Here is an 18,937-nt window from a genome sequence, read left to right as displayed (position 1 = left end):
GGAGAGTGTGGATGTGCGTCACTGGCGAGAACTGCCGTTCTCTGGTAATGCTTGCCCCCCCCCCCCAATCAAAATTTCAAATGACGCCCCTGTTCACTAATCGAAAAGGTACATGCCCATATCGTCTCATTAAATTACCAAGTACTATAATAAAAGGATGATGTAAAGTACATGTATTTAAAATAATCTTCGGAGATAACTTTGTTTAGTTCATCTAGATTTAAGTCTGCTTACTTGGTTTCAATTCTTACACTGGTCTTAAGTTATTTTATATGTCTCGTTCTTAGAATTCGTGGAAAAAAAGATATGTTTTTCTCTTATGATATGAGAAAAGAAAAATACACCACAAATATAGGAAACATAATTCAAGATATAGCAGAGCTAAAAGCTAAAATAAAATGTCTGCATCGGAGATAAGAACAATCACATAAATAACGTGTGTCAAGAACTGGAGTACGTTTTGGAAAACAAAGCAAGTGAAGAAAAGCTCAGACGTTTTGAACGAAAATACTTAGAAAAATTTTCGGACCTCACCACGACGTCACCACAAACCAGTATTAGTCTAAGAGCTAGTGAACCCTCCGACTAACGGTCGTCCTATAAGGCTAGAAATTTGTCTAGTGATAATTCATAGCACACCAAGGCTAAAAACCATGACCTGGCAGGCATCAGCGGTGCACGTGTATCTACCAGGTGAATCGAAAAGTGCAAATTTAGGGGGTAAAATAAACTTTCTCCTGTAAGGTTTAAATTTAAGTATGTGTTTGAGTATGTCATTTAGAGGAAATGTGTACAATGACAGGCGATTCTGAAGAGCACAAGACCTTGCCAGGCGAGGGAAAAATTAGGGGTTTTTCCTAAAATTATTTTTTTTTGCATCGAACAAATTTTTTTTTAGGTTTTTTGAATCATTCCAAACAGAAAAGGTTTTTAGTGATTTTTCTCTTAAGTTAATAGTTTTTGTTATATAAGCGATTGAAAATTTTGAAAATTGCGAAATCGGCAATTTTTAACCCTAAATCGGAAATTTATCTACAAATTTCAAAGTTGCCAAGGTAGGTAGATATTCTTTAAACATTGATTGATGAAATCTTAAAGAGTTTTTTGCAATACAATATCGGAAACCCCTTTGTTTTTTAATTGCTGATCAAACGGACGCGACACTAGTATAAGTGAGGACGTTTGAGTTGGCATAAATTCATTATCTCGAGAATGGGCAAATTTCAAGAGAAATCCTCAGACAGGTCGATTTTTATTTTTAAATTAGGACTTTTTGGCATATATATAATACTACTGACGTCATCCATCTGAGCGTGATGACGTAATCGATGATTTTTTTAAATGAGAGTAGAGGTTGTGTGATAGCTCATTTAAAAGGTTATTTATTTATCTATTCAGTAATATAAACATTAACATAATTATTTATACAGGGTGTACAAAAAATTTTTTTCTTCTATTTGTCAAATTTAATCAAAGTTAATTTAATAAAAAAAAATTGTTGTACACCCTGTATAAATACTTATGTTAATGTTTATATTACTGAACAGAGAATTAAATTACCTTTCAAATGAGCTATCACACAACCTCTACTCTCATTTAAAAAAATCATCGATTACGTCATCACGCTCAGATGGATGACGTCACTAGTATTATATATATGCCAAAAAGTCCTAATTTAAAAATAAAAATCGACCTGTTTGAGGATTTCTCTTGATATTTGCCCATTCTCGAGATAATGAATTTATGCCAACTCAAACGTCCTCACTTATACTACAGTGTCGAGCCAGCTTGATCAGTAATTAAAAAACAAAGGGGTTTCCGATATTGTATTGCAAAAAACTCTTTGAGATTTCATCAATCAATGTTTAAAGAATATCTACCTACCTTGTCAACTTTGAAAATTTTAGATAAATGTCCGATTTAGGGTTAAAAATGGCCGATTTCGCAATTTTTAAAATTTTTAATCGCTTAATATCACAAACCATACATACTCTAGACGTTTCACGACCATGTTAATCTTTCGGTTCCAGTTAACGCCATCTCTTGATTGGAATGGGAACTAAATTGACAAATTTTAGTTAGGTGTAAATTTTAAATTATAAATTTTGCGGGATTTTTGATGAAATTTCGCAGGAAATTAAAACACCAGAAAGACATTTCAATGTTTTATTCAATAATTATACTACGAGTTAAAAAATTAACTTAAAAGTTCCATCTACATAAAAAATACCTACCTACTAAAAGTATTGCCTTAAAGTTCTGTTAGTATGTAGTGTTCTAATCGGGGCTGAAATACCAATATAATCAAAAATCATAGTTTTAATGAAAACTTCAAATATTCCAATTTGTTTTCAAAATGGTAAACACTACTGCCATAATGTGTCACGTGAAAGCACTGATGTGTAATATTGAGTGGAATGAAAATTTTTGAAAGAATCTTGTAGAATGATTGTTTAGATAAATACCTTATAATCAAGCAAGCAAGCATAGTGATTTAACCCAGCCTGAGAGACTTGCTCACCCCTAGAGAATGACATTCGGGTGACACAATTCATTGAGGCGAGGAGGATTAACTCCCGTAAGCAGGAATCACTCCACCCCGCCTCAATGCTCCAGACCATCCACTTACCCCCCGATAGCACTCTGATGCGCTATAGGGGCTCTCAATCAGCAAAGTGCTTATCATATGGGAGTCTTGGGTACACGGACTCCCATATGAAATCCTACCCCGATCAATGCAGGCCAGCGTGAGGCGCTCTATTCCCGCTATCTCTAGTGACTTATCTTCGATCTGTTTTGCTTGCTCGGGCGCCGAGTCCCCGCTCTGGGCTATGTCCAGTTCGGCGACTCGGCGCTCGAGGATGTGGGCCCCTCATGCCCTTTTTTGGGTTTTGTTACTAATATTTTTTTTGTGGCTTTCGCCTATTGTTAATATTTTATTGATTTGTTTAGTGGCTGAAGCCGTTTTGAAGTTTTTTGTATATTTTTTTTTGAGGGATGTCTGAAAATTATAAAAATCAACATTAATAAATATAATGAGATGCCAAAGGTGAGCAAGTTGTCTTCTTTTGATAGAGCTACGATTATCTAGCCTTTATTATATATTTAATAATATTTGTTGTTTGGGTCTCCTATGTTTCCATCTATGGTACACATCATACCTTAATATCTCTTGCAAGATCCGGTTTGGGTGGTCTTCTAGCTCAGCAAATTTTGTTCTGGCTTTTTCCTCCATAATATCCAGTACTCTTATTTGTTTTAGGTCTCTAAATAAGAACCGTTCGGCGACGTATCTGGGCACGTTTGCAGCTTCTCTGAGGCAGTTGTTGTGTGCCGCTTGTATCTTCTTTTTGTTACTTTGACTTATGTGACCCCATGCAAGAGATGCGTATGTAATTATTGGCAGTATATACCTTATAATCTTATACAAACTTGCAAAAATATATAGGCCCGAAATGTTGATGACACACTTGTCTATTAGAATATAGAATAAACTGTTTCAGGATCTACTATTATTATTGTTTTTTTAAATGTGGAGAAACACAACAGGGGATGATCAATGTAAACTAAAAATTCTACTCATAAAAACGGAGAGGAGGTTAATACAATTGATTAATATTGTGATTAAATCTAATTAAAAACGTAACACCACTATAATAAAATAATTAAGCCACAAACTGTAAAATAAAAAATAAAAAACAAATTAATTTAATTGTCAACTGTCAGTTGTTAAATATGACGAGAGAATTAACTGACAGCGACATCTCTGGATTGGAATGGTAACTAATTTGCTGTCTTGACCTTGACAATTTACGCGAAACGTCTATGAGTATGTACGGTTTGTGCTTAATATAACAAAAACTATTAACTTAAGGGAAAAATCATTAAAGACCTTTTCTGTTTGGAATGATTCAAAAAACCTAAAAAAAATTTGTTCGATGCAAAAAAATAATTTTAGGAAAAAACCCTAATCTTTCCCCTCGCCTGGCAAGGTCTTATGCTCTTCAGAATCGCCTGTCATTGTACACATTTCTTCTAAATGAATTACTCAAACACATACTTAAATTTGCACTTTTCGATTCACCTGGTAGATACACGTGCACCCCTGATGCATGCCAGGTCATGGTTTTTATCCTTGGTGTGCTATGAATTATCACTAGACAAATTTCTAGCCTTACAGGACGACCGTTAGTAGGAGGGTTCACTAGCTCTTAGACTATATAGGATCAGAACCCTTATCGAATTCAAAAACACTACAATAACGTCGATATTGTCCAAGAAATTAAATTACAGCGACTAAGATGGACAGGTCACGTGCACAGACTTCATGACGAGAGACTTGTAAGACTGGTATGAGAGGAGATTCCTACAGGAAAAAGACGGAGAGATAAAATCCAACCACATCGGAAAATGAACATTCCATTTGACCCCTAGGTGGATGGAAGACCGAACAAATTGGAAAAAAGTTGTACAGTCCGACAGGACTCACCCAGGGTTGTAGCGCTACGTAATAATGATGATGAAGAACTGGACTAATATGCACACTGTTATGAAACTCAAAATTATTTTAAAAGAACTTAAATATTTGGCCCCAGAATTCAAGCCATTCAAGACTAGAATGGGGAAATATAAACTGACGTAGTGAACATCGTAGAATCCTGGAAAAATTACTACTCATAATTATGCATAAAAGACACTTCAAAATATGCATCAGTCTTAGAACACCAGAAACACGCAACAAAAGAAGCGGGACCCTTTATTTTACAGGCAAAAGAGAGCAGGCTCTCAACTGACTAAGAAACAAAAACCCCCAGGATATATGACATACCAAATGCAATGGGCGAGATTGACATACATAATACTAGATATGTGGATCATGACATGGATCACAGGTGAATGGCCTGATGAGTGTTGCGAATATCAACCCTTATACCTATCCATAAAAAAGGATCACTAACCGTCTACAGAATGTGAATCAGAGATAACTGTGAAGAAGACCAGGATAAAACACAATTTGGCTTCAGAAATGTACTGGGAACCCGGGACGCACTCTTTGCACTAAATGTATTATTGCAGAAATGTCGAGATCAAAGGAAAGACGTCTATGCTATATTTATTGACTATGAGAAGGTCTTTAATCGAGTACAACATCACAAATTAATTAAAATATTAAAAGATAAAGGAATTGGCAGTCAAGATGTACGAATCACAGAAAAATTATACTGGCGTCAAACAGCGACAGCTTGCATAAATGCAAAATTAACAGAAATATGCAAAATACAAAGAGGTGTCAGAGAGGGTTGTATACTGTCCCCACTGTTATTCAATTTATATTCAGATAGAATATTTAAGGAAGCGCTGCATAATTTGGAATGGGGTGTGAAAGTTATGGGATTTCTGATAAATACAATCAGATATGCAGACGATACAGTTATTTTAAGTGATGATATGAATGGATTACAACACCTTTTAAATGCCATTGACACAGTGGGAGAAGAGTTTGGCCTAAACATAAACTGTTCAAAAACAAAATACATGGTATTTAGCCGTTTGGCCCATCAAGATTCACGGTTATATGTTGATGATCATATAATTCAAAGAGTACCCAGATCTAAATATCTGGGTTGCCATATTACTGAACAACTAGATTCAGATAAAGAGATAAAATGTAGAATCGAGATAGCCCGCACGACATTTTTAAAAATGAGGGCATTCTTCTGTAATGATAACTTGCAACTTCAACTTCGAAAGCGCATGATTAAATGTTACATTTGGTATCCTCTTTTATGGTGTCGAAGCATGGACATTAAAAATATCCACCATTAATCGTTTGGAAGCCTTTGAAATGTGCAGTGACAGAGCTTCATACTAATATCACCATTATTATGCGATATATTATATGTATTCTGAATAGGTACCTATATAATGAGAAAAGTACTAGTAGACAGTAAATTGGATGGTGGCGGAAAATCAGTAACCTGCGATACGCAGATGACATACATATACTAGCAGCTTATATACTTACTAATTAATTATCAGTAAATTTACATTATCTTCATTGTTTCCCACCTTTAGATGTATCAGAGGAGTATGTCAACTAAAACTGTCACTGTCACAGTGGAAGTTGTAAAACTCGTACGATACGTCTAAAGGTGGGAAACAATGAAGATAATGTAAATTTATAGGTTTCTATCGCTACATTCCCCACCTCTACCAGTTTAATTTTTCTTATTTCACTACCTAACATCTTTTAAATTTTTTTGCGTTATTTTGCCGGTTATTAGCGTGCTCATCACTGTATAATTGAATTAACAAATAAATATTTTTTTATTCATACTGTTGTTCATTTGCACCGATACGTAACTTATTAAATATTTAGCAACTAACTTCAGACTGTTGCTTGTCTCTATGGTGTGCGCGCGCATCGCAAAAATTTATTCTCAACATTTGCCCAATCGCGCCTAAAGAAGTATAATTTCATAATGTATTTTATCAGGGATAAATAACATATACTAATATGAATTTGGAACAAAACCAAAAATATACAGTTGTTGTCTCTTGCTTATTTGGGTTTATATGACTGCGGACACTAAATCCATGCACCAAGATATACAGTTTAATTTTGCCAAAGACCTCACACGATAATCTCGCACATCCTTTGTCATGAGGCTGAATAGCTCATAAATGTAAAGTCCTGTGATCATAGATCACTTGAAGTGATTGTTGACAGAGCGATGACACAGGACAAGGACACGAGGCCTCATGGCAGGGGTTAGGTCAAGTAACGACAATAGAGCAATGACTTTGAATTATAAAATATAATTATTGAATAAAGTACTATAACAATTCACAAGACCTTAAACATTATTACATGGCGCAGTCTAGTGGAAAATAAACCAAAATCATGGAAGTGAGGTTACCAAATACATTGTCATTTGAAGGAAATGTGGCCGAAAATTTTAAAAGATTCAGACAAAGTTTTGAAATATATCTGATGGCCTCTGGAAAAAGTGGTAAAAGTGATGACGTTAAGGTAGCAATTTTACTCAATCTAATTGGAGAAGAAGGCATTGAAATCTATAACACTTTGGAATTAACGGAGGCCCAAAAAGGCAAGCTAGCAGATGTATTGGAAGCATTTGAGTCTTATGTCACGCCTAGAAAAAACGTGGTCTATGAAAGATATGTGTTTTACAACCGCATTCAAGAAGAAAGAGAGCCGTTTGACCACTTTTTAACAGATTTAAAAAAACAAAGTAAAAAATTGCGAGTTTGGAGCAGAAGCATCTTCAATGGTAAGAGATAGAATAGTATTAGGCACTAATAGTAAGGATGCACAACAAAACATGTTAAAGACCATTAATTTAGATCTGGCTAAAGCTATTGAAATATGTAAAATGCATGAAATATCCCAAGCTCAAATAAAAGAAGTTCAGAACAGCTTGGAGAAGGTTAAAATTGAATCAATTGGGAGTAAAGCCAAGCAGGGGCAAAATTCAGTCCAAACATTCAGGAGTGCAAATTCTAGAGATGAATATAGCTGCAGAAACTGTGGGAGAGTCCATGGGCCAAGGAGGTGTCCAGCATATGGAAAAAAGTGCAGAAAGTGCGGTAAAAATAACCATTTCGATAAAGTGTGTTATCATAGCAGGTTAGTGAGAGAAGTACAAGTGGAAGAAAGTGAAAATAACGAGGTAGGTGATTTTATGATATCATCAATCACTGTTAATGAAATCAAGAATAAAAATAATAAAGACTGGATCGAAAATTTAAAAATTAGTAATGTTGATATACCTTTTAAAATAGATACAGGGGCACAGGTTAACATTTTGCCTAATGGTTTTGTTCAAAAAGTTTGCAAAATTAATGATTTAAAAGAAACTAAAGTCATACTTGAAACATATGGTGGTTTTAAGGTCGTTCCTATTGGTACAATAAAACTTGTCTGTAAATATAAAAATATTGATTATTTATTAGAATTTGTTGTAGTTAAAGATAGCCTTACACCAATTTTAGGGTTAAAATCATGCTTAGATTTAGATTTGATACGAAGAGTAGATAACATAGATTTAAACATAACAAAAAGTGCCTTTATTAAACAAAATAGTGATGTATTCATTGGATTAGGCAAATGTCCTCAAAAATGTAAACTAAAACTTAAAGATAATTGTGTTCCTGTAGCTAAACCACCACGAAGGGTCCCTTTAGCCATTAAAAAAAGATTAGAAAACACACTTTTAGATTTAGAAAAACGTGGCATCATATCTAAATGTGAGGGTCCTACTGAGTGGTTGAGCAATTTAGTTATCGTTGAAAAGCCTGATAAAACGTTAAGAATCTGTTTGGATCCTAAAGATTTAAACCAAGCGCTTGAAAAGGAATATTGCTTAATACCTACTATTGAAGAGATATGCAATAAGTTAAAAAACAAATGCTATTTTTCTGTTTTAGACTTTAAAGAGGGATTCTATCAAGTTCAGCTAGATGAGGAGTCCAGTAGAGTTTGTGCATTTGGAACTCCCTTTGGAATTTGGAAATTTGATAGACTTCCATTTGGACTAAATATTGCCCCCGAATTTTTTCAAAGAATTAACTTAGAGAATTTTGGTGATATTGAGGGCTGTCTTATATATTTTGATGATCTTTTGATATTTGCTGATAGTCTTAAAGAACATGATAGAATCCTTAATGAAGTATTGGAACGTGCTAGAAATATTGGGGTAAAATTTAATTCTAATAAGATACAATATAGAATGTCTGAAGTAAAATATTTGGGAAATACATTTGATAAAAATGGTATGAGACCTGACTTAGATAAAATAAAAGCTATTATTAATTTAAAAGAACCCAATAATAAAAAAGAGTTACAAAAAATATTGGGCATGATCAATTATCATCGCAGTTTTATACCAAACTTATCGGATGTATCAGCCCCATTAAGAGAATTGTTAAAAAAGAATACACTTTGGGTGTGGACTAAAAGTCACACAGACGCATTAAATTTAATAAAAAAGTTAATTTGCTCACCACCAGTTCTTGCAAATTTTGATGAAAATAAGTCAATAATAATTCAAACAGATTCAAGTCAAAATGGCGTGGGATGTGTATTACTGCAGAATCATAAACCGGTATCTTTTGCTTCTAGGTCTTTAACTGATTGTGAAACTAGATTTAGCCAGATTGAAAAGGAACTAAATGCAATCCTATTTTCTTGTACTAAATTTCATAATTATATTTATGGTAGAGAAGTTAAGGTATTCACAGATCATAAGCCATTGATTTCGATAATGAAGAAAGGCATAGCTGAAGTAGATTCTCCTAGACTACAACGTATGAAGGTAAAATTATTAAAATATGACTTAACTGTGGAATATATGCCAGGCAAGGAAATGCTAATAGCTGATTTGTTATCTCGTAATTTTGTGAAGGAAAAGGTAGAGGATGATGCTTTTGTAACAGAAATAGTGCATACAATAAATATAACAGATGAAAGGAGAGAGGAATTTATAGCTGAAACTAAACAGGATAAAAAACTTCAATTGATCAAAGATTTTTGTGAAAAAGGGTGGCCGTCATGCTCTTCGAGGGTACCTTATGTAGTAAAAGATTATTTTAGTATTAGGCATGACATCTACATATTGAATGATTTGATATTTTATATGGACAGAGTTATAGTCCCGGATTCTTTAAGGCCTAGGATGTTAAAGTTTCTTCATGAAACACACTTTGGAGTTACAAAGACACAGCAAAGAGCAAGGCAAGTGTTGTTCTGGCCAAATATGAATAAGGACATAGTGGATTTGGTTAGAAATTGTGTTGATTGTGAGAAATATCACAGAAGTAATGTTAAAGAGCCATTAATACTAAGAGAAATTCCAGAACTTCCATTTCAAATGCTAGCGGCTGATATTTGTGAGTTCGGAGGAGCATCTTATTTAATTGTAATGGATTATCTCACAAAGTGGATTGAAATTGTTCTGTTGCCGTCCAAAACATCCCAGTCAATAATAAAATCATTTAAGACCATGTTTGCCACTCATGGGATTCCTTTGGAAATTGTATCTGACAATATGCCTTTTGGCTCTAAGGAATGTAGAGAATTCTCTAGAGAATGGAATTTTAAATTTGTGACATCTAGCCCTAGATATCCTAGATCAAATGGGCAGGCGGAACGAGCTGTTCAGATAGCTAAAAATATTCTCAGAAAGTGTGGTGATCTTCAGTTAGCTTTATTAGAATATAGGAACACACCACTGTTAGGATCAGACAAGTCCCCAGCACAACTCTTGAATAGTCGTAGACTTAGAAGCAAACTTCCAGTCTTACATGAAAAATATTTACCAGAACAAGTAGACCTAACAAGTGAAAAGAATAAATTGGATGACAAAAGAAAATTGTACAAGCACTACTATGATAGAAATACAGCTGCAAGAGAAGAATTAAGTGAAGGCGATAACGTTGTTATAAGGGAAGATGGGCAATGGAAACCTGCTGTGGTCAGGCAATGTTTACAAGAGCCAAGATCATATGTTATTGAGAAAGAAAATGGAACATTGGTAAGAAGAAATAAATATCACTTGAGACCATCTAGTAATACGCCTAAACATCACATTAAATTAGAAGATGATCTTGATGATAATCAGAGTAACAAACCTTCAACATCAATGGCCTGTGAGAGTGAAGTACCGAATCAGTTTCCTACCAGAGGTAAAAGAGTAATTAAACCCCCAACTCGATATAATGATTTCGAGATGTACTAGTTTTGTAATCACTTAATATTATTGTTAGTCGTAGGTAGTATTAGTATTTTATAATATTTTATTCTGAGTTTATTGTTGTAAGTTCTCTGCTTTATAGGAAGGGAAAGATGTCATGAGGCTGAATAGCTCATAAATGTAAAGTCCTGTGATCATAGATCACTTGAAGTGATTGTTGACAGAGCGATGACACAGGACAAGGACACGAGGCCTCATGGCAGGGGTTAGGTCAAGTAACGACAATAGAGCAATGACTTTGAATTATAAAATATAATTATTGAATAAAGTACTATAACAATTCACAAGACCTTAAACATTATTACAAAACTGCAAAACTCGTTTTGTCCATTTTTTTTTAATTGAGGTAAGACCGCCATTTTGTAGAGTGTTTCCTCCTGCATCCAAAAACACATTTGTCGTGTTGCAAAAGTCGTTATAAACCTGTTTAAACGTATCAGAAAATCAATAAATGTTGCAGAACACGTTGACGTTACGTCCATTTTCATAATACAGTAAAATCCGTTTTCTCCAACATAATAAAACTGTTTCAAAACTCGTCATGTCTCATAACAAACTGGATTACCAATAATAAAACTGTTGTAAAATTCGTTATGACCATTCTAGAATCTGTATGATTCTTCTTACACAATTCTTCGCTGTACACTGTTTTTATTAAATTCTGAGACATTATAGGGTTTGTGTTATAGCGTGTTGGCATCAATAATATATCGGGAGAGACCAAGAAATGGAGATGAGGAAAACCGGAAGAGATAGGTATCAACGAAATAAATATTTCGTTGATATTTTTAAGATGTGGTCAGTCAGGACTAGTTCCAGTGTGCAAAAATCTCTTTGTAAACACCCTAGGTACATCAAAAGATAGAATTCAGTTGTTTTGTAAAAAGTTCCTTGAATAAGGAGATGTACACAGAGACCAACGTGGTAGGGACACAAGGTCATTGAAATATATAAAGGCAAAAAAATGCTGTAAAAGCTTTTATAGACTCCCTTCAAGTATAAGTCATTACTGTCGGGGTAAAAATGTAACCCGGCAATATCTCCCAAGCGAGTTAACCATCAGAGAACTTTAAGAGCAGTACCAAAGCTCTCATGACGAAGATCTCAAAGTGAAGTATGGTTATTTTTGAAAGATTTTCTACAAAGATCATAGTGTAGGCTTCGGCTCTCCTGCCACAGATGCCTGTTTAACATACCTGTCCCTTCGTGATAGGATTAAGCGTTACAGGAATAGACAGGAAGAAGTCACGTTAAAGACAGAACTAACTAAGAGGGTAAATTAACTACAACGTTGCTTTAGAAGTAGGGAAAAGTATTATTAAGCCTGGGAAACAGGTGTTAACTTTGAATCCAAAACCTGGTGAAAGAAGGTGTACCTATAAAAAATTGAAATTAAAGGACTGGATGGAGTACACTTCTGACAAACCATTTTACCATGGAATGGGAACATAATCAGGATCTCAATTTCTTTAAAAAACTTTTTGACCAACAGAAAGCTCTTTCTGATCCTCAATACAACGAATCAGACATTGGTGAGATCGATGACGCTGGAGAAGAGTTAGACATGAACATGGACATGTAATATATTTAAACTGAAATAATTTACACATTTTATTTGTATATTTCTAAAACATTTTTGTTACATTAAAATGATCTCTTCCTTTATTTTAATCTTTATCTCCCATATAGTGCAGCAAAACCCGTTTAATCCAGTATACTGTAGCAAAACTCGTTATGTCCAAAATAAACCCCCCTTAAAACCCCCTAAATGTTAACATATCTTTTTTAGGACACTGGATATATATTATAATGTACGAATCTTTAGTAAAATGTGAAAGGAGCTTTCAATTTACATTACTTTTTATTCTACAATTTTCTGCTGTTTCTGAAAATTTTGAAAAATGGACATAACGAGTTTTGCAACTGGGCGACTCATTTATAATAGGTATACATATTATTAGAAAACACAACGAAAACTCGACAAAAACAAGAAAATCTTACTTATTCTATTACAATTGCCCGGCAATTCTCTATACCTACAGATTGCAATATGTGTTGCCAATGGCAAAAATCAATATCTAACCGAACTAATGTATGCAACAATGTATACGTTAGGTTGTATAACGTGTTGCCTACTATCTAGGAGGATTGATTAAATATCCTGCCGGCGAGCTGGTTTCCTGTGGCCGAAATGTACAAATGTCTTCATCGGACGACCTTCTTGTGCGCGACCTAGACATCACCATCGAAGAGCATCATAATATGTGTCTGTCGATATTATTTAGTCCTGAAAAGTGCGCGCTTCGGCAGTGAACTTAAATTTTTGAATGTTCGCAGGAGTGACATTCTAGCACGTTAAGGTGAGTGGATGCCTTTTTTGGAAACTTAATTGCTAGATACCGTTTTGGAAATCTTTAAATTAGTTAGTTCAGTTTTGCAAATAGTTCATTGATTTAAGCAGAAAAAAAAACAGTAGGGCTATTTAATTTTATTTTTGTAATATAATTAATTGCATAACAATTGTTATAATTAGGAATTTTAGAAAAATTATGGATGTTTTAAAAGGATTAAAAAAATAGATCTGTATAACAAATATTTTGTTTAAAAAACCTTTATATTATTGTTATTTCAATTTTTTACGCTCAAACTTTCATCTAGTTCTTATGTTGTCTTTTCCTATTTTTGAATTATTTTTTGCCATATTTTATTTTTGGTTGAGCAATTTATTTTAAAGTTTTAACATTTTCCGACGTAGTAAATATAATGTGTAGGAATTCATCTTTATATCCCAGGATATATTTTAGACAAGTCTCATGTTGGCGTGGATTATACAGATTTCCAGAAAGCATTTGACCAAATAGATCATTGCTCTGTTTTGCATATACTCAGAACTTGCACGAAATTCAATATAAGTAAATGTGATCAAATGAGTTTTACAAATAATTATCAGCAAACTTGGACTATTAAATCAGTTCAAACCATTTACAAAACATACACAATTTTTAAGATTTGCCCAGCAACCAAAATTTTAAAAATCACTGAGTAGCATTCGATACAAAGTTGTCTCCTGACGATCACATTAATAAAACTGTCTCTTCTGCTACAACATAATATATAATCATTAGGATTTGTAAAAGAAGTACAAAATGGTTTCAAAATATTAACACACTCATAATTCCTCATCAATCTCTTGTTCTATCTTAGCTGGAATACTTTGTGCTTTTATAAAAAATACCTATTAAAATTTTCATGTTAGCAGTGTCGAGTCGTGTGATGAAAATTTTTGAAATATTTACATTTGAAGAATTCTGCCAGTTTTTCTAATAGAATATCGATCATTCAATTCTATTAAATTAATTTCAGTTTTATCTCTGTTGATGAGAATGGTGAATGTAAAAAATAAAAAAATAGCGTAAATTCAGGGTAAAAGTGACAATGAAAAGAGAATATATGACAAGAAAAATGACAAATATCCAACTAAATACAAGGAAAAGAAAAGGAAATGAAGAAACAATGTCAAAAGTGGCAAGAAAATAGGTGGGACACAGATAGTCAAAACTACATGATCGCCAAAAATGAAGCCAAAGTAGCAAAAGTTAAAACAGAAGCATATAATAATTTATATCATTATAGATAGTTTTTAATTAAAAGTTTATTTTCTGATAATTAAAAACATCTTCTTCTTTAAGTACCGTGCCCAAATTTTAGGCGTGTGTAGCTTCCATGACAATTTGCCGATATTGTTCTCGATCTTGTACATATAACATTTTAGGAACTTAATTCTTAGTTGTAAGTTTAGCTGAGAATTGCACGGTATAGATCTAAGTATAATAAATTCTCTTCTTGCAATTTCTGTACGAGTTTCAATTTCTTCATGAGAATTTAGTGTCTTGTTTTTCCAACATCCTAGTTATTTAAAATGGTTAACTTTTGTAATCGGCCCATTGTTGACAATTAGTTTGTCAACAATACTATACTTTCAGCCATGATCGCTATGTCATCTGCTTATTTGATATTGTTAATAGTTTCTTCCTAATTCGAACTTCACGTTGCCCTTCCAAGGATTCTTTAAATATTATTTTCGAGTACACGTTAAACAAAGTTGAGGATAACACACAATCTTGTCTGACATTTTTTTGAATGAATATTTTGTATGTTTTTTTTGCCATCTATCAGTTTCTTGATTCCAATATAATTGTCGTGAAAGTCTCAGATCTTTATCATCCATTCCAATTATGTCTAGAAAGTCAAATAGCCTATCATGCTGTTCATCCAAAACATGAAATAAAGCAAAAAACCAGAGATCTATATTCGATATTTATATTTTGAGAAGGCGTACGATAAAGTTCCTAGTCAAGAGCTATGGAGATAATGAGAGAGAAATGGGATACTGAGAAAGCTAAGAAGTGAAGCATTTTGGCTCGCAATTTTTTCGTCGCAATTTACTTGTAATTTTCACAGAAGTTAGGGAATAGCCCAAGGATCATTTTCTTCATCATGTCGCTGTACGCTAAAACCTTAGCGGGTGGTTGCCACCCCATCTCGGGGGTGGGAATTTTTCGATACATTTTAACCACGGAAATCGATGAAAAAGGTGATTCTAAGAAAAAAATGTTTTTTATGTTTTCTTCGTAAAACTAATATTTTTCGAGCTATTCGCGATTGAAAGTTTTTCAACGAAAAAATCGAATTATTTAGAGGGGTTTTTGAGAATAACTCGAAAAATATGCATCTAATCAAAAAAAAGTGTAGGTATCAAAACTGTATCTTTTAGAAACATAAACAAAATTCTTTTTTTATAATTTTTCTACGAATAACACAAACCGAGATACGGCACGGTTAAAGTTCGATTTTTTCGTCAAATGCATAGTTTGAAATACTCAAAGCCGAATAACGGGAAAACTTTGCATTTCTCAAGAAAAGCTTACAAAATCTTTTTCAAGTATAAAGACGTTTAAAAAAAAAAGAAAAAAGTTTCTAGCAAAAAAATTAAGTGACTTATGATCAAAATAACGTCGGTACCTACTTTTTTCTATGAAAAAATTAGTGAAAACAACTCTTTAACTCTTCTCCTAATTAAAACTGATCTTAAGTTTTTTGTAATTATTTTACATTAAATATGTAAAATATTTTACATATTTTCAATACACCCAAGAATTTTTGCAATTTCGTATTCTTTACCATTTTCTTCAAAATATGTCCGAAAATACTGGTGATACAAAAAAAAATTATACAGCACTAAATTGTAGCTTTTTCCACACCCCCTTTTTCGAGCTTTTTAAACTCACCTCACTTAAAGACTAAGGGATCTGACGGAATTTAATTTACATATTCTTATAGCCCTTGAAAACACCCTACAAAATCATTTTTAGAAAAACTTTTTATCACCAAAAATAAAGGAGCTATACGTTTATAAAACGAATTTTTTTTTTCAAAAAATTCGATTAGACCGAAAATTCGAAAGAAGGCGAAGATGATATCGATCTAGATAAAGATGACTAAAAAACTATTTGTATTTTTGTATTTTGTATTTGTAAATTCGTATTTTTGTGTAAATAAATGTTTCTGTATAGATCTATTAAATTACTTATAAAAATTACAGTGTTATTAAGGGTAGTTTTTTATATGATATTATATATGTATATGTTACAGTTCAAGTTGATTCTCAGTTAGAGTTGACTCCAACTAGTTGGAGTCAACTCCAACTGAAACGAGCAGTAAAAGTTGATTTTAAAAATTTAAATCAACTTTTACTAGTTGGAGTTGACTCTTCCTGGATCGATTCAGTAAATGTTGATTATACGAGAATCTCAAGTGCATTTTTGATGAGTGTGCGTTTCTTTGTTTTGACCGTTTCAACTACTTATTAGTATAGTCTGTAACGTCGCCCCCGTTAGGTAAATTATTCTGATTCGATTTTTTGAACAAACTTACTCAAAGAAATACATCCGTATAACAATCCTTATAACAAATACACAGGGTGTCACGCGGTACCGCGGTCGAAAAATTGTTTAACCAATATTTGTTAACCAAATTCACAAAAATAATTTTTATCTACTCTATCTCATATTATGTAAAGTGTAAAGGTTTTATTGCGTGAAAATTGTAAATATTGTTATATTTCTATTTGATATGAAAATCAAATTTTGATAATTATAAAAAAGGATTCAATTTAATATAAAATATTTTCAATTTTCTCAACCACGGGCATATAAATGTAGAACAACCTGTATACAACAAATTGTTATATTTAATTTTAAGAAGTGATTAAACGAAACTCGGGAAAATGCGCTTAGAATAAACAAAGTGAATGGCGCGTACCATTATCGTTGTTCGCGGAAGGTTCGATCATTAGCCTATGCTAAATAAGACTCAGTGGAATCGATAATAGGTCATTATCGTTGTTCGCGGAAGGTTCGATCATTAGCCGATGCTAAATAAGACTCAGTTGAAATAGAGAATAGGTCATTAAATTTTGTAAATAGTAGAAAGTAATTTTAGAATGGGAATTAACTATTTCTTTTTTGAAATCCATTAAGCATATTTAGAAAGATTAAAAATTGGTTTTGAGGAATACTGCGAATGAGAGTCGGTGGTGGAAGGTTGATTTGTGAATCTGGAAGGGATATTTAGAAAGTAGGGGAATGAATGAAAAGATAGATCAGAATGTTTTGAGCTGTCGAGAAATGAAGTCCAGTAGTAGACGGTAGTGTACGGAGAGTGAGAAAGCCGGTGTAGTTCCGTGAGTGTGGAGTATCTATCGTGGAACGAGAGGTAGGCCAGGTTGAGAGTAAAAGAACCTCCTTGAGCCAAGAGTGTCCCGGTAGCTGATTGCAGTTTCGAAAAAGGTAGAATACAGCATCACGACAGAAGCACGAACGAGAGCTATACGAGCTAGTTTTCAAAGGAGAACATTACTGAAAGCCAGGACGAGGTTTTGATCGCAGCCAAGGATAGCAGGAAACGGGTCTTGTGTGAAGACATTCTCAGTTCACCAGAAAAAGGTCAGTCTCATTTGTTTGGACATGAATGTATGGGTTTTTCGTATTAAATACCACATTATAAATTGAAGAACATAATAAATAATATCAGAAAAGCTTCATCAAACTTAAATAAAATTGTTGCTAATAAATCCTAATAGTTAAATGTTAATAAAAACTTTCAATTGGAAACCAAAAGGAAATAAGATTCCCATTTGTAAATGTTATGTTTAAGAATAATAAGATCTAGCAAATATTAAGCAGTGATTGCCATTTAAATAAAATAAACAATATTTTGATTATAATTGTAACCCATATGTGTGTATGATTTTACTCTTTTCTTTCCTATCCCGATTAGGAACCATTGAGAAATACTTAGAAGCCACGAGAGTAAGTAATTAATTTTATAATTCGCCCTGAGATTGAAAACATATTGATATGTGATCTGGTAAATTAATTAGATTATGATTAATGCATTGATTAACTTAAATGACATATAAGAATATTATCTCATATCAATAATCAAGATCACATCAATATAGATAGCAGTACATGAAGGGTTTAAAGTGTGTCTGAAGTAACAATCTATTTTGTATGAATATAATTGCGAAACACTACAGAATTTTACTTTTTGACATAAATTTTATTAATAATAAGATAAATTTTGTTCAATATTTTTAATAATTAAATAAATAAATTTTAATTTCACTCAAATAAATAATCGATTGCTGCCATTGACCACTTACATTCAATCTCGGTTAATTTGATTAATAATCGCGGCAGGTAAAGTAACATTTTTCTTTCAATACAACAAAGTGTTACTTTACTGCCGAAAATGAGGGCAAATGAGTACAATAATGAATGATTTTAGTGAAGTCAGAAACTAAAAAAAAGTCAAAGATTAAAGCTACCTCTATAAGATCCTGAAGAAATGTTTGTCATTATTTCATTAATAAGATATTATTTTTAATTATCAACAATGAGCGCTAAAAGCGTGTATTGAGGCGGCCGTCAATGTGAGTGCGAGTGAGATTCACCATTGGACGGCCGGAATGGTGCATCTCTTTAGCACTCACCATTGACGGCCGCCTAATACGCACTTAGCGCTCATTGTTAATAATTAATAGATAAAGCTTAGTAATAAAATAGTGACAAAAAATTTCTGCAGGATCTTGTAGAGGG

The 18,937-nt window shown here is 33.1% G+C and overlaps 1 protein-coding gene across 1 annotated transcript in view; it reads left to right on the top strand.

The window, feature by feature from the left end:
* Positions 1 to 12,988: 12,988 nt before the first annotated feature.
* The window catches only part of LOC126880056 (uncharacterized), an 81,111-nt gene continuing 75,162 nt past the window's right edge, over positions 12,989 to 18,937 (top strand). Inside the window, exon 1 of the mRNA XM_050643710.1 lies at positions 12,989 to 13,135. The gene's annotated coding sequence lies outside the window, so the exon portion shown is untranslated. The remainder of the gene's footprint in view (positions 13,136 to 18,937) is intronic.

This window comes from Diabrotica virgifera, chromosome 2 (genome assembly GCF_917563875.1).
Source record: "Diabrotica virgifera virgifera chromosome 2, PGI_DIABVI_V3a".
NCBI classification, from domain to species: Eukaryota; Metazoa; Arthropoda; class Insecta; order Coleoptera; family Chrysomelidae; genus Diabrotica; species Diabrotica virgifera.
Note: the sequence above shows the minus strand (reverse complement) of the source record. Positions and strands in the feature narration are given on the sequence as shown.